Here is a 17,448-nt window from a genome sequence, read left to right as displayed (position 1 = left end):
CACTCCCAGCTTCCTGCCTAGGGTAGCTTCTCTTGGATGCCTGAGCTACTACATCATTCCTGCGACCCTCAGCCCCCTCCCTGCTCTGTCCAAGCCTGGGAGGGGAGAGGAAGGCAGGAAGACCCCTTCCTAATCCCTGCCATCCCTCTTCTTGCTATCAGATATGAGACAGTCAAGAAGGAGGCTCATGGTTTGCATGGAAGGCTCAGATGATAAACTGATCCTGAACGTGGTGGGCAAACATCATGAGACCTACATAGCACTGTGCAGGCTTTTCCAGGCACCAGATTGTACAAGTAGACTGAGTCACCCCCACCTGGCACCTCAGCTACTCAGGGTCCACTGGTTCAAGAGTTTCTCTTTGACCAAAATCTGAGCTCTTTAGTTATGTGCTGGGCTACTATTGTACTCAGCAGCTGTGCTGCCCTGCGAACATTTGTCAGAGTATACCAGAGGAGGATCTGGCTTATTGAGCCCTAGCAGAAGCACCGCTGGCAGCTTGCTGCTGGCTCAAGCTGAGTGGCAAGGACTCTCAAACCCAGGACTTCCTGCCTTGGGAGGCCTGTGAGAATGCCCACAAGGATGAGCCCCTTCAGCAGAACCCCACTGCAGGCCGCCTGTGGAATGTTTGGAAACCATGGCTCTGGGTGCTTCCTGACCAACCCCCTTCTTCTCTAGAGGCCAAAGTAACTCAGTGTGTGGTGCGATACTAGACTCTTGTATTCCTAAAGAACCCTGCCAAGTTGCCACAACAGCTACACACTTGACAATGGTATTTGGACCCTGAATTGAACAGACACCCAAGACAGAAAGTTGGGAGGGAAGAAGATTGGGGGTCTAGATGGAGAGGTGGGATGGCTGGTACATGGGGGTACTTCTGACATGCTTGTTTTTCCCCAGTGCCTTTCCATGATCTCCACACTCTTTCTCATGTGTCCTCTGGTCATCTTCTTCCAGGAGACAGGGGTCCAGCTGGATTACTTCTCTGCCAACTTCCCTCCTATGAGACATGGATGGGAGCAGCAGCAGCATTTATCATCATGCCCCCCACTTGCTCTACCTGAAACTTCTCTGTGCCCTTTAGTTTGCAGCTGAGCTCTTTGCCTATGCCATTTCCTGTCCTGATAAGGTATGCTTCCTGTGTAGTCTTCTCAATCTAGCTGACATCTTCTGCCTGTTCCCTGTGTTGATGGAATGGATACTGGATGACAAAACTGAATGGCAACCCTGTCTCAGCCTAATGCATGAGACCATGCATTCTTTCTATGTCCTCAAGCTGGTTCATCTCCTGGGTTTCCTTGACATGTCCCTGGCCATCGGGTTCCTAGTTCACACACTCTGTTCCTCCTGGAGGTAGATGTGTGCCTTTCTCCTGATTTGGGTGGCTAAGATCTTATTCTTTGGCTTACTCTTCCTTTATGGGGAGTTCTTGTGTATGTCTACCCTGGGTCAGTGTAAGCCTCACTTCGGAGACATCTTTATGTCTCTGGTGGACTGTTATAACTCTCACCACTGTTGTCTATGGAGAAGTTGACCCTCTCTCTGCTCTGGGCCAGCTCAGTGCTGCTGTCACTGCCATTGTTGGCATGTGCACCAGTGTCTTGCTGGTGCCTGTGCTCCTCACCTGCTTTCAGAGCTATTCTGCTGTAACCCTGGCTTGCCAGAAACCAAGACCCAGTGAGAACCTGTGATAGTCCAGTGGTCTAGAAGGTTGTACCCCACTTTCCTTTCCTCCCTCTTGTCAGTTTTTGGTTACAGATAAGGGTTTCTAGCTTTGGATGTGGCAAAGAATCCTTCAAGAGTAGTCTCAGATCATGGCAATCCCTGCTAATCAGGATCAGCTATCCTTGGCCTGAAGGGTAGACTCCTCTCCATCACTGGGGATGGGGGGCATCCTGAAGGAAGATGCTTAGGGACAAGGCCAGCTAGGCTTCAGCTTTCCCCCACCCCACCCTAGGCTTTTCTTTTAATTCTAGAGTGACCAGGAAGGATATAGGATAGTTCTTTCTAAACTGGTGTTATATCCCCCTGTCAACACATTCTCCATTCCCATCACCTAATCACAATGCCCCAACTAGACAGTGATCTAGATGGGGGAATTAGGAGTGGTGCTGGGAATAGAATATTAACATCAATCACCTATGGATATCAGTGGTGATTGGCTAAGGATTTTTAACTGGTTGTGGGTGAATAGTACCAGCAGTGCTCAGGCATAGCCAGATTATACCATTGCTCCCTGTACTGCTCCTGGCACAAATGCTCCTTAGAATCATAAAGGGGCCTTTGAATATTTAAGCTATTTTGCAGATATTAAAACCCTCTCTAGATGGGTTCTTGTTGTTGTTTATTCACTAAGTCATGTCCAACTCTTTGCAACCCCATGGACTGCAGCACACCAGTTTCCCTGTCCTTCACTATTTCTTGGAGTTTGCTCAAATTCATGTCTGTTGAGTCAGTGATGCCATCCAACCATTTCACCCTCTGTCACCCCCATCTCCTTTTGCCTTCAATCTTTCCCAGCAATAGGGTCATTTCCAATGAGTGAGCTCTTCACTTCAAATGGCCAAAGTATTGGAACTTCAACTTTAGCATCAGTCCTTCCAATGAATATTCAGGGTTGAGTTCCTTTAGGATTGATTGATTTGATTTCCTTGCTGTCCAAGGAACTCCAAAGAGGGCTTCTCCAGCACCACAATTCAAAAGCATCAATTCTTTGGCGCTCAACCTTCTTTATGTTCAACTCTCACATCCATACATAACTACTGGAAAAACCACAGCTTTGACTATAAGAACCTTTGTCTGCAAAGTGATATGTCTCTGCTTTTTAAAAAAATATGTTTTTAATTTTCTTTTTTATATATTTATTTTTTAATTGGAGTAAAATTGCTTTACAATGTTATGTTGGTTTCTGCCTTACAACAACGTAAAAACAATGCACATCAGTCATAATTATACATATATCCCTTCCCTCTTGAACTGCCCTCTCCTCCCTGCAGCCCACCTTCTCAGTCAACACAGAGTACCAGGCTGTGTTATATAGCAACTTCTCAACAGCTATCTCTTTTACACATGACAGTGTATACATATTGATGCTACTTTCTCCATTTGTCCCACTCCCTCCCTCACTGTGTCCACAAGTGAATTCTCTACATCTGTGTCTCCATTCCTTCTCTGCAAATAGATGTATCTGCTTTTTAATATGTTGTCTAGGTTTGTCATAGCTTTCTTTCCAAGGATCAAGTATCTTTCAATTGCATGGCTGCAGTCACTGTCTGCAGTGATTTTTGAGGCCAAGGAAATAAAATATTTCACTGCTTCCACTTTTTCCCCTTCTAACTGCCATGAAGTAATGGGACTAGATACCACAACCTTTGTTTTTTGAGTGTTGGGTTTTAAGCCAGCTTTTTCACTCTCCTCTTTCACCATCATCAAGAGATTCCTTGGTTCCTCTTTGCTTTCTGCCGTTAGAGTGGTATCATCTGCATATCTGAAGTTGTTGATATTTCTCCTGGCAACCTTGATTCCAGCTTGTGAATCATCTGGCATCACATTTCTCATAATGTATGCTGCATATAACTTAAATAAGCAAGGTGACAATATGCAGCCATTTTGTACTCCTTCCCCAAATAGAAACAGTTAGTTGTTCTGTGTCTGTTTTTAACTGTTGCTTCTTGACCTGCATACAGATTTCTCAGGAGACAGGTAAGGTGATCTGGTATTCCCATCACTTTAAGAATTTTCCACAGTTTGTTGTGATCCACACAGCCAAAGGCTTTAGTATAGTCAATGAAGCAGAAGTAGATGTTTTTCTGGAACTCTCTTGCTTTTTCAATGATTCAATGGATGTTGGCAATTTGATCTCTGGTTCCTCTGCCTCTTCAAGCTGCCTCTTCCAGCTTGTACACCTGGAAGTTTTCAGTTCCTGTACTGTTTAAGCCTAACTTGAAGGATTCTGTGGATAACCTTGCCAGCATGTGAAATGAGTGCATTGTATGGTAGTTTGAACATGGTTTAGCATTGCCTTTCTTTGGGATTGGAATGAAAACTGACCTTTTTCAGTCCTGTGGCCACTTCTGAGTTTTCCACATTTGCGAACATATTGAGTGCAGCAGTTTAACAACATCATCCTTTAGGATTTGAAATAGCTAGCTGGAATTCCATCAGCTCCATTAGCTTTGTTTGTAGTAATGCTTCCTAAGGCCCACTTGACTTTGCACTCCAAGATGTCTGGCTTTAGGTTAGTGACCACACCATCGTGGTTATCCAGGTCATTAAGAACTTTCTTGTATAGTTCTTTGTTTCTTACCACCTCCTTTTAATCTCTTCTGCTTCTGTTAGGTCTTTACTGTTTTTGCCTGTCTGTGCATGGAATGTTCCTTTGATATCTCCAATCTTCTTGAAAAGATCTCTAGTCTTTCTGATTCTATTGTTTTCCTTTATTTGTTTTCATTGTTCATTTAAGATGGCCTTCTTATCTCCCCTTGCTATTCTCTGGATCTCTGAATTCAGTTGGATATATCTTTCCCTTTCTCCCTTGCCTGTCACATGTCTTCTTTCCTCAAATATTTGCAAAGCTTCCTCAGACAACCATTTTGCCTTCTTTCATTTCTTTTTCTTTAGGATAGTTTTGGTCACTGCCTCCTGTACAGTGTTATGAATCTCGGTCCATAGTCCTTCAGACACTGTGTGTACCAGATCTAATCCTTTGAATCTATCCATCACCTCCCTTGTAAAATCAGAAGGGATTTTATTTAAGTCATACCTGAATGGCCTAGTGGTTTTCTCTACTTTCTTCAATTTAAGTCAGAATTTTGCAATAAGAAATTCATGATCTGAGCCACAGTCAACTCCCAGTCTTGGTCTTACTGACTGTATAGAATTTTTCCTTCTTTGGCTGCAAAGAACATAATCAATCTGATTTCAGTATTGACCACCTGGCCATGTCCATGTGTAGAGTCATCTTTTGGGTTGTTGGAAAAGGGTGTTTGCTATGACCAGCATGTTCTCTTGACAAAACTGTTAGCCTCTGCCCTGCTTCATTTTGGGGCTTCCCAGGTGGCACTAGTGGTAAGGAAACTGCCTGTCAGTGCAGGAGATATAAAAGAGGCAGGTTTGATCCCTGGGTGGGGAAGATTCTCTGGAGGAGGGCATGGCAACCCACTCCAGTGTTCTTGTGTGGAGCATCCCCATGGATAGGGGGAGCCTGGCAGGCTACAGTCCATAGAGTTGCAAGCAATCGGACATGACTGAAGTGACTTAGCACATGTACTACTTCACTTTGTACTCCAAGGCCAAACTTGCCTGTTCTTCTAGATTCTCTTGACTTCCTACTTTTGCATTCCAATCCTCTATGATGAAAAATACTTTTTTTTTTTTTTTTGGTGCTAGTTCTAGAATATCTTGTAGGCCTTCATAGAATTGTTCAACTTCAGCTTCTCAGCATCAGTGGTTGGGGCATAGAGTTGGATTATTGTGATATTGAATGGTTTGCCTTGGAAATGAACGGAGATCATTCTGTTGTTTTTGAGATTGCACCTAAGTACTGCATTTCAGACTCTTTGTTGACTATGAGGGGTTTCTCTATTTCTTCTAAGGGATTCTTGCCCACAGTAGTAGATATAATGGTAATCTGAATTAAATTCTCCCATTCCCGTCCATTTTAGTTCACTGATTCCTAAGATGTTGATGTTCAGTCTTGCCATCTCCTGCTTGATCACATCCTATTTACCTTGATTCATGGACCTAACATTCCAGGTTCCTATGCCATATTACTTTTTTACATCATCGAACTTTACTTTCACCACCAGACACATCCACAGCTGAGTGCCCTTTCCACTTTGGCCCAACTGCTTCATTCTTCCTGGAGCTATTATTAATTGCCCTCCACTCTTCTCCAGCAGGATGTTGGATACCTTCCAACCTGGAGGACTCATATTCTGGCATCATATCTTTTTAACTTTTGATACTGTCCATGGGGTTCTGCCATTTCCTTCTCCAGTGGACCATATTTTGTCAGAACTCTTTACTGTGACCCATCTGTCTTTGGTGGCCCTCCACAGTACGGCACATATCTTTGTTGAGTTATGCAACCCCTTCACCATGGCATACTGTGATCCATGAAGGAGTTTATAAGAATAGACACGTGATTTCCACTTCAAGTTTTACATATTTTTGGATTTTTACTCATTTACAATTCTTTTTGGTTTTTATTTCTTCCAAACACTTTTCAGTACTGACAACGGGTCTACCTTCAGTCCTTGCTGCTATAATATTCCCGCCTTCCTATCTTTTCTTCTCCTCCTTCTCCTTCACCCCTCCTTCTCTTTCTACTATTGCATGCTCTTCCCTCCTGGCTTTTCCTGTGGTGCCCACAAGTACACACTTCTATTAGAACAGGTTTCCAGGAAGGAAAGAAGAGACCTCCTTAGGTCTGACTTCAAGTGAAGCTGCCGAGGTGTCTAAGGAAGCGCCCTAGGAAACTAGGCTAAGATGGGAAGTTGAACTGAATTTTCACAGTTGCCGAAGCTGTGGGCATAATTTTGTTTATACAAAGCTTTTAAATAAAATATCCTTTGAAGTCCCCATTCTAGGGTCCATCTGCTGTTTTTCTGACAGTAGTTTATGGGTATTGACAGGGATAGGGGTGGTGTACTAAACTAATGGACAAGATGTGTGGGCAAACCATTTGGTAAGATAAAAAGTAATTTTGTATCTTTATTGTGGTATTCCACACAATAAAGTATTATCATTTACAGACACCTTGACTAGGAAAGAAAAACTTTATATTTGTGGTGGGAACAGGGTTGGGAAGGGAAGGAGGCAGGTCCAGGAATTGGATTAGCGTAATGAAAGGCTGTTTGTTTAACTTATATGCAGAGTACATCATGAGAAATACTGGACTGGATGAAGCACAAGCTGGAATCAAGATTGCCAGGAGAAATATCAATAACCTCAGATATACAGAAGACACCACCCTTATGGCAGAAAATGAAGAAGAACTAAAGAGCCTCTTGATGAAAGTGAAAGAGGAGAGTGAAAGAGTTGGCTTAAAACTCAACGTTCAGAAAACTAAAATCATGGCATCTGGTCCCATCACTTGAAGGCAAATAGATAGGGAAACAATGGAAACAGTGAAAGACTATTTTTTTTGGACTCCAAAATCACTGCAGATGGTGACTGCAGCCAGGAAATTAAAAGTCGCTTGCTCCTTGGAAGAAAAGTTATGATCAATCTAGACAGCATATTGAAAAGCAGAGAAATTACTTTGCCAATAAAGGTCTGTCTAGTCAAAGCTATGGTTTTTCCAATAGTTGTGTATGGATGTGAGAGTTGGACTATAAAGAAAACTGAGTGCTGAAGAATTGTTGCTTTTGAACTGTGGTATTGTAGAAGACTCTAGAGAGTCCCTTGGACTGCAAGGAGATCCAACCAGTCTATCCTAAAGGAAATCAGTTCTGAATATTCATTGGAAGGACTGATGCTGAAGCTGAAACTCCAATATTTTGGCCACCTGATGTGAAGAACTGACTCATTGGAAAAGACCCCAATGCTGGGAAAGATTGAAGGCGAGAGGAGAAGGGGACGACAGAGGATTAGATGGTTGGATGGCATCACCAACTCAATGGACATGAGTTTGAGCAAGCTCTGGAAGTTGGTGATGGACAGGGAAGCCTATTGTGCTGCAGTCCATGGGGTCGCAAAGAGTTGGACATGACTGAGTACACACACACAGCATAACAATGGAACTCTGACTTTTCTGTTTACAGCATGGTGGTGGAAACTCTTATCAGAGATGTGAGGTTGATGGGGGAGAGGTTTCCATTTAACTTGTTGATGTTTGGAAAAAATCACTACAATATTGTAAAGTAATTAGCCTCCAATTAAAATAAATAAATTAATTTTAAAAAGAAGCATTGAAAAAAAGGATCAAGAATGTGACAAAACAATCAAAGACAATCTCCATCTTCTCGCTACCTAGAAGTGAAAGATTTTTAGAACAGTTAACTGCTTTCAGAGACCATTCTAGTCCACTGCCCTTAAGTTAAGAATGGGAAAAATGAGGTGCAGCAAAGGGAGGGGATTTTCCCAAAGGCACGCAGAAGTAGTGGCAGAGCTGAGAGTTCTATCACTTCAGAGGAATACGGTATCAATCTTTGTTAACTCACCAGCATCAGAAGTGGATGATTAGAATTTCCAACTAAAAGTAGAGAAGACTGTATCCTGTCATAGGCAGCAACAGTGGTAGAAATGGGATAAGGGGATTGAGGTGGGGTTAACATCTTTCTAAGATGTTAGGAAGAACTTTGGAAGACCTTAGGGAATGGCTGGATTTTATTTGGCTAAGAAAATGTCCCATAGCAATATAAAAAGAGGAAAATAAATGTCAGGGCTGGGAGAAGACTAGGGCTCATCAAGTCCAACCTCCTCCTGTTTCAGATGGGGAAGCTGAGGCCCAGAGAGAGGGAGTGGGACTTGACCTGATTTATATCGGGAGTCAAGAGCAGAACTAGAGCTGCAACCACCTCTTTCACAGAACACTCTCTTTGTTTTGGCTCTTGCATTTACATTGGATGGACAGACTTTTTAACCAAGATGGAGGAAGGGAGTATAGGGTTTTGTGACTTGCCTAGTACTTCTATAATGAGACATAGAATGGCAGCAATAAAAGATTTAGTGTGAATCTATAGATTGCTTTGGGTAATATACTCATTTTCACAATATTGATTCTTCCAATCCATGAACACGGTATATTTCTCCATCTATTTGTGTCCTCTTTGATTTCTTTCATCAGTGTTTTATAGTTTCCTATGTATTGGTCTTTTGTTTCTTTAGGTAGATATACTCCTAAGTATTTTATTCTTTTTGTTGCAATGGTGAATTGTATTGTTTCCTTCATTTCTCTTTCTGTTTTCTCATTGTTAGTGTATAGGAATGCAAGGGATTTCTGTGTTAATTTTATATCCTGCAACTTTACTATATTCATTGATTAGCTCTAGTATTTTTCTGCTGGTGTCTTTAGGGTTTTCTATGTAGAGGATCATGTCATCTGCAAACAGTGAGAGTTTTACTTCTTCTTTTCCTATCTGGATTCCTTTTATTTCTTTTTCTGCTCTGATTGCTGTGGCCAAAACATCCAGCACTATGTTGAATAGTAGTGGTGAGAGTGGGCACCCTTGTCTTGTTCCTGATTTTAGGGGAAATGCTTTCAATTTTTCACCATTGAGGATAATGTTTGCTGTGGGTTCGTCATATATAGCTTTTATTATGTTGAGGTATGTTCCTTCTACTCCTGCTTTCTGGAGAGGTTTTATCATAAATGGATGTTGAATTTTGTCAAAGGATTTTTCTGTATCTATTGAGATAATCATATGGTTTTTATTTTTCAATGCAATCCCTATCAAGCTACCAACAGTATTCTTCACAGAACTAGAGCAAATAACTTCACAATTTGTATGGAAATACAAAAAACCTTGAATAGCCAAAGTAATCTTGAGAAAGAAGAATGGAACTGGAGGAATCAATCTGTCTGACTTCAGGCTCTACTACAAAGCCACAGTCATCAAGACAATAATGGTACTGGCACAAAGACAGAAATATAGATCAATGGAACAGAATAGAAAGCCCAGAGATAAATCCATGTACCTATGGACACCTTATCTTTGACAAAGGGGACAAAGATATACAATGGAAAAAAGACAACCTCTTTAACAAGTGGTGCTGGGAAAAATGGTCAACCACTTGGAAAAGAATGAAACTAGAACACTTTCTAACACCATACACAAAAATAAACTAAAAATGGATTAAAGATCTAAATGTAAGACCAGAAACTATAAAACTCCTAGAGGAGAACATAGGCAAAGCACTCTCTGACATAAATCACAGTAGGACCCTCTATGACCCACCTCCCAGAATATTGGAAATGAAAGCAAAAATAAACAAATGGGACCTAATGAAACTTAAAAGCTTTTGCACAACAAAGGAAACTATAAGCAAGGTGAAAAGACAGCCCTCAGAACGGGAGAAAATAATAGCAAACGAAGCAACAAATAAAGGATTAATCTCAAAAATATACAAGAAGCTCCTGCAGCTCAATTCCAGAAAAATAAATGACCCAATCAAAAAATGGGCCAAAGATCTAAACAGACATTTCTCCAAAAAAGACATACAGATGGCTAACAAACACATGAAAAGATGCTCAACATCACTCATTATTAGAGAAATGCACATCAAAACCACAATGAGGTACCATTACACGTCAGTCAGGATGGCTGCTATCCAAAAGTCTACAAGCAGTAAATGCTGGAGAGGATGTGGAGAAAAGGGAACCCTCTTACACTGTTGGTGGGAATGCAAACTAGTACAGCCACTATGAAGAACAGTGTGGAGATTTCTTAAAATACTGGAAATAGAACTGCCGTATGACCAAGCAATCCCACTTCTGGGCATACACACCGAGGAAACCAGATCTGAAAGAGACATGTGCACCCCAATGTTCATCGCAGCACTGTTTATAGTAGCCAGGACATGGAAGCAACCTAGATGCCCATCAGCAGATGAATGGATAAGGAAGCTGTGGTACATATACACCATGGAATATTACTCAGCCATTAAAAGAATTCATTTGAATCAGTTCTAATGAGATGGATGAACCTGGAGCCCATTATACAGAGTGAAGTAAGCCAGAAAGGTAAAGACCAATAGAGTATACTAATGCATATATATGGAATTTAGAAAGATGGTAATGATAACCCTATATGCAAGACAGAAAAAGAGATACAGATGTACAGAACAGACTTTTGGACTCTGTGGGAGAAGGCAAGCGTGGGGTGACCTGAGAGAACAGCATCGAAACATGTATATTATCAAGTGTGAAACAGATTGCCAGTCCAGGTTGGATGCATGGCACAGGTGCTCAGGGCTGGTACACTGGGATGACCCAGAGGAATGCGATGAGGAGGGAGGTGGGACGCGGGTTCAGGATGGGAAACACATGTAAATCCATGGCTGATTCATGTTAATGTATGGTAAAAAACCACTACAATATTGTAGTTAGCCTCCAACTAATAAAAATAAATGAAAAAAAAAAAAAAAAAAGATTTAGTGCGTGCCTATTTCTGTAACAGAACCATATCTGAATTTATCTTAAGCCTCTAGCACATAATGCCCTGCAAGAATGAGTCCACAGATTGTCCCAAATGTAGTGAAACTCTAAAACCAAGACCATAAATTCTTTGAACCTTAGAGCCTTCCCCCCCAATACTGAGAATTTTCCAGTATTTATTCTCCTTCTTATTATTTAGATTCTCACTTATGTACTAAGGTCATACTGGGTTTTCTTCAAAGGCATGAAATGCTTCTACTCTGAGGAGAGCAAGAAGTAGATGGGGATGCTAAACACTTTAATTTCAGCAGCTCCTATCATATGTTCAGAAGAGTTCTTTGCTGACTGAGAAGTAGTCACAGAATTAACTTATACTCATCCTTACTGCACAGTCACAATCTACCCCCAAACACATGAGCCACATTCTCTCAAATCTACCTATTTTATCTATGGCAGAGATACCACTGGCCATGGCCTCTTGCAAGAGCTGGAAAGGCTACTGGTGGCTATCAAGGAAAGTACAATCTCCCAGCACACAATTCTGTCTGGATCCCTCTCATTAGGGTGAGGCTAGAAAGTATGCCTGCCAACCCTAGTTTATGTGTCCGGCTTTTGCCAGTGAAGCGTCTGGTTTTCTTTTGTGTCCCACTCCTGCCTTAACTCTTTGGCAGAGTTAGCCTCAGCAGGTTAACTCAACAGGTTAAAATGGTTGGGCCTGTGCTTTCAAGTCTGACCTATAGAGGGCAGCCACTACTAATTTATGAGATATCTTTCAGGGCGTGGTCTCCTCCTCTCTTCAATTCATTTTTAGCATTTGTAAAATTATAAAACTACTGTTAGGCTATTATAACTAGAGTATATGAGACTTCCCCGGTATTTCAGTGGTTAAGACTTGGTGTTTCCACTGCAGGGGGCAGGAGTTTGATCCCTGGTGGAGGAACTAAGATCCCAAACGTTGCATGCCATGGGATTAAAAAAAAAAAAAAAAAAATCAGAGTGTTTAGATAACATATTTGAATCCTTTTATAATATAGATAGGGGAAATTCAGTTCCAGTGAAGGGATGGGACCAGTTTAAACTCACACAATGATTCAGTCTGGCAATTAGAATTAGAACTCAGATTTTCTGAATCTCTGTCCAGAACTCTTGAAATACAGAACTAAGTTTTTAATCCAAATGCCTCATTTTATAGTTGCAGAAACTGAGGTCCAGGAAAGAACTTGTCTAAAGTCATACAGTTGTTGTGACAGAGTGAGGACTGCAACCCAGATACTTTAAATTCTAGTCCAGGATCATTGAAAGATAATGTTAGGCATCTAGATTATCCTGTATGTTATAGATGAAAAGGGCTCAGAAAGAGAATGCAATCTTCCTAATGTCACAGAATAAATTAATTATGATCAGAACTAGAGTCAAAGCTGGCTGTAGGGTAGATTGAAGAGAATTCGAGGATTCTGACTTGTAGTCTCTCAGAAGCCCCAGTGGCTTGGGGACTTGGTATGTCTGAATTATATAGCAGATACCCGCTTCAGCTGGACATTTAGTCCCTAGAAGGCTGGAATCTGGGGCACAGTATGTTTGTGTGTTGGAGGGGAGTGGGCTCTGTCCATCTTTGTTCCAGCTCCTCTTCGTGGGAAAAAAAAAAAAAAAAAAAAACCTTAACGAAAGGCTCACCTCATTTCTCCCCTTGCAAGGCCTCTGGCTTTGAGGGTGAGAGGATGACTCATTTGGCACTCACACTTGCCCCCACTCAGAACATAATTGCTAGCCGGGACATCACCATAGCACTCAGCCATCACATTTGTAGGGTGCTGTCTTGTTTTTGTCAAGGTTCTTATCTATCTTTTTTCTTTCATTGTAACTGCTCCAAGCCCCAGGGAGCCAGATGAGACAGATATCATTACTCTTTTTACAAAGAGAAACTAATTCATGGGGATTGATGAAGGGGGAACTCTTGACTGAACATGTTTAGAATAGACTGAGACTAAATCCTTTGGTTCTTTGATTTCCAAGTTTCTGGAGTTTTCCACATAAACACCCAGAGCCCCAGAAGAAGCAGCCCCCAACTGCCCTGATGGCAGCTCCCTTCCTCATTTATTCATCAGTATCAGACACTGCATTGAACTTTCATTGGAGATGAAGAAGATCTGGACCCTGTCTTTGAATATTTACAATCTGAATATCTACCAAGTCTCCAGTCCACCCATCATTATCCTCAGCCTTCTCTTTTCCTAGCAAAATGCTCTGAAACTCATGGTGTTGAATCCATTTTATAATTTTTTCAGGGCGCTTGATTAGGAGTCAGGAGACCAGCATTCTAGTGCCAGTTCTTTCATTACTTTACTGTGGAATGCTGGGCTGTTCCTTCCCTGCTGTCTGTGGGCCTTCATTTTCACATCTGTAAAAGGATAGGGGCTTCCCAGGTGGCGCTAGTGGTAAAGAACCCGCCTGCCAAAGCAGGAGACATAAGAGATGCAGTTTCAATCCCTGGGTCTGGAAGATCCCCTGGAGGAGGGCATGGCGACACACTCCATATTCTTCCAATAAGAAGTTGCTGTATGACTCAGGGAACTCCAATAGGGACTCTGTAACAACCTAGAGGGGTGGGATGGGGAGGGAGATGGGAGGAAGGTTCTAAAGGGAGAGGACATATGTATACCTATGGCTGATTCATGTCGCTATTTGGTAGAAACCAACAAAATGCTGTAAAGCAATTATCCTTCAATTAAAAAATAAATACATTTTTTAAAGTGATAGGGCTGGGGAATGGGAATATGGAGTATTTGGGTGTGAAGAACCTCTGGTTCAGATCATCTAGGAGATGGGGATCCTTTGTGGTCCATGAGCAATGCCCTCTGTTTGGGTGAAAAGCTGGAGGGTAGGAGTCAGCTGAGTTTGAAATGAGGCCCTTCATCCTTCTGCCCTTCTTAGCTCTGTGAGAACTTTCTGAGGGGAGAGGTGAGGGATATGAGTATCCTGAGCCCTTGGAGGGATCTCATTTCTACCTGTACTCACCAGCAACACTCAGGAAGTATCAGAGCTGTTTTGAGTTAGAAGCTATTCAGCCAGATTCACTCTCTTGGATCAGCGGTGTGGCAGAGATAGAGAGATAGAATCAGAAACAGAGAGACAGAAGAAAGAGAGGTGGAAAGGGAGAGGCAGAGAAACAAAGAGGGAGGAGAAAGAAGGGCAGAGAGGGGGGAGAGGAAGACAGAGAAGAAAAAGAGAAAAAGGTTGAAGGGGAGAGAGAGGGAAAGGGAAAGAGAGAGGAAGCAGAGAGAAAGCCAGAGAGAGAGAAAGAGACAAAAAGACAGAGAAGAGACAGGGACAGAAAGGAGAAAGGGAAATGGGGAACAGAGAGGAGAGAGAGACAGGCAGCAATGGGGTTGGGGGGTGTGGCAGAGAAAGAGAGAATGATAATGATACAGTACATACCTAGTCCTTGACATCCTCATGAGAGTAGCTGAATAAAACCCTGCATCTTGCAATAATAGAATCCAGAACTGGAAGCATCCTTGAAGAAAATGAGGCTGGAGAGGGCTTGAGACTGGGCTTCCTTGGTAGCTCAGCTGGTGTAAGAGTCTACCTGTAATGTAGGAGACCCAAGTTCAATTCCTGTGTTGGGAAGTTCCCCTGGAAAAGGGATAGGCTATGCACTCCAGTGTTCATGGGCTTCCCTGGCAGCTCAGACAGTAAAGAATCTGCCTGTAATGCAGGAGACCTAGGTTTGATCCCTGGGTTGGGAAGATCCCCTGGAGGAGGGCATGGCAACCTGCCCCAGTATGCTTACCTGGAGAATCTCCATGGACAGAGGAGCCTTGTGGGCTACAGGCCATGGAGGTCGCAAAGAGTCAGACACGACTGAGTGACTAAGCCCAAGGCACATAGTCACACAGCAAGCTAGTGGCAGTGTCAAGAAGCAAACCCATGAGTCTTTTTGTGTTAAGATAATTCAAAAAGAAGCTGAAATGATACTCCAGAGGCCTGGGCTTTGTCAGTCTGTCTTTGCTGCAACACAAGAAGAGTGCCAGCACATCATTTGTCCCAGAGGAGGCACAAGCATGAAGGAATTTTGTCCTTTCCCCCATCAGCTTTCCTCTGAGGACTAAGACACACATACCCGTGAAAGCTGAATGGAGTAAGTTCTCTTACTCAGTGCTTTTGGGTGATTTTGGATGCAAACTTCATGGAAAAGGTTACTTGATAGTTGGAACTTAAAGGATGAAAACATTAAAAAAAATGTGTAATGGCAAAATTGGAGTCATCCTTCTGAAAAATTCAAACAACCCAGGAAAATCTAATGTGAGTAAGATTTTAATAAGTGCAGAGAGAGTGGTTCTAGTTCAAGTGAATAACACAAGGGGCAGGACAGATTAACGTGGGCATGGGTAAGGGGTTAGGCAAGGTGCCGTCTGCTTTCTGAAGGGCAGAGGGCATGAACAGAGACAAGGAACTCCAGGTTTTGTTCACTCCATGAATGTGCCTGGGTTGGCTTGTGCTGACAGTGGGAAGAAAAGGAAGGATTTTTGAGCAGAGATAAGAAAAGGGCTGAGCTATAGAAAGATTCCCTCTGGCAGGCAGTCTCTGAGAAGATGTATTAGTGGAAAGATACTGGCCTCAGGGAACCCTGATAGAAGATCTTTGCTGTTGTCCAATGATAGACGAGTAATGAGAGTCTGATGCAGTGGAATGGAAGTGGCTATGGATGTGGTTATGAGATGATGGCTTTCGAAGTTTTCTTTGGGAAAAATACTCTTATAGGATTTGAATTAGTTGTTGTGAGGGGAAGGAGAAAGATGAGTAGATTCAGGAAGTAGCACCCCCAGAACTCCCAGACACATGTCTTTTTTCTTAGCTTCCCATTGGAGTGCAAGCTTGCACATGCACGTGTATATGTGCATGTCTTTTTTTTTTTCTGTGTGTCTGTTGCTCTGAGAGTGTGTGTATGTGTGTTACTTCATGTTTCCCAATATGCCTGTGCAGTTTCCTGCATCTGTGTATGCATGTTTGTCTCCAGTCATCTAAATGAGTCTATATTTTCTGTGTGTTTTGTCTAATCCATGCTGTGGTTAAATTGTTGACTAACAGAATGACTTAACATTGTCTTATGCAATTTTGGGTGCAGGAATAGTCATCTTTTTCCGTATACATGCTTCTGTATTCTACTTGTTAATCTAGACTCTGCTGAACTTGATTGATTAAAACAGCTATTTCAAATTGCCTGAGCTCCATGGCGTAGCTACAGCTTGAAATCAAATTACTGCTGGCTGTAGAAATTACCATAATGTGTTTGGCTTAATTTCCAGACAAGAATTTAGGGCCTTACCACCTATCTATGCAAATATATCCAGCTAAATGAGGCCGTAACTGGGAGATTTTTTTGCAAATGGAACTCCAGCTCAATGAGAGCACTCTGATGCCTTGAATGAAGTGAGGAGGGGGCTGCAGCCCTGAAGGACTCCAGACCCCTGGTTATGGTTTGATTATGCCTCAAGACAGAAGGATAGAGTTCACAGGCTTTAGGTCACTTAGAGTTTAGATCATCCACTTCATTTTCTTTTCATTTTAACCTGTGAAATGGGGAGTCTTATCATCATGCTTTGTTCTCATCCCCAGGAGTCATTAGTTCCACCATGCCGAGTAGGCTGTCAATAGGTTTGTGTTGCCTTGAATTGAAATAAGCCAAGGCTCAAAGAAAAATAAAATGAAATTTATCTAAGCTCTCATAAAAGAATGAGAACTTGAACCCTGGTTTCTGAATTTCCTGTTAAGAGCTCTTGTAATCATATTATGCTGCTCAGGATTGAGATAGCTCAGGTTCAGATCTCTGGAGGGAATGGCTTATGCTGCACTGACCAATGATGTGACTGGGACCGGTTCCTTGTCCCTCTCTGGGCCTTAGTGCTCTCATCTTTACCATGGAAAGATTAGACTATGAGGTCTTAAATGGGCCTTTACAATTCTATTCCTAGGAATTTGTGACCAACACTGAGAACAGAAACTGGTATGCCCTTTGGTGAAGTAGAGAGGGGAGGAAACAGTTAGGGCCTGTGTCACAGTCTGTGTGTTACACCCTTCCCCCTTCTCCTGACTCCAAGTCTCCATTAAAAGAAGTAAAATAACTTTTCCAGTTTAGGAAATCTTACTCCAACCCAAAAGCCACTGGGCCTCTGGGAAGTGGGGCAGCATGTCCGGCCTGTAGCCTCCAAAACCTTATAGGGCTAGAAAGACCTAAATGACTGGCTGGGCAGGTGGGGAATGATTGGCCCAGAGAAATTCTCCAGTTCCGGAGGATATAATCCTGGTGGGGAAGGGGGGCGACTGCCACTCAGCCCTGGGCAGATTGG

The sequence above is a fragment of the Dama dama genome, chromosome X (assembly GCF_033118175.1).
Source record: "Dama dama isolate Ldn47 chromosome X, ASM3311817v1, whole genome shotgun sequence".
In the NCBI taxonomy this organism is placed as follows: Eukaryota; Metazoa; Chordata; class Mammalia; order Artiodactyla; family Cervidae; genus Dama; species Dama dama.
The sequence above is the reverse complement of the archived record's forward strand: the minus strand, read 5'-3'. Positions refer to the sequence as shown.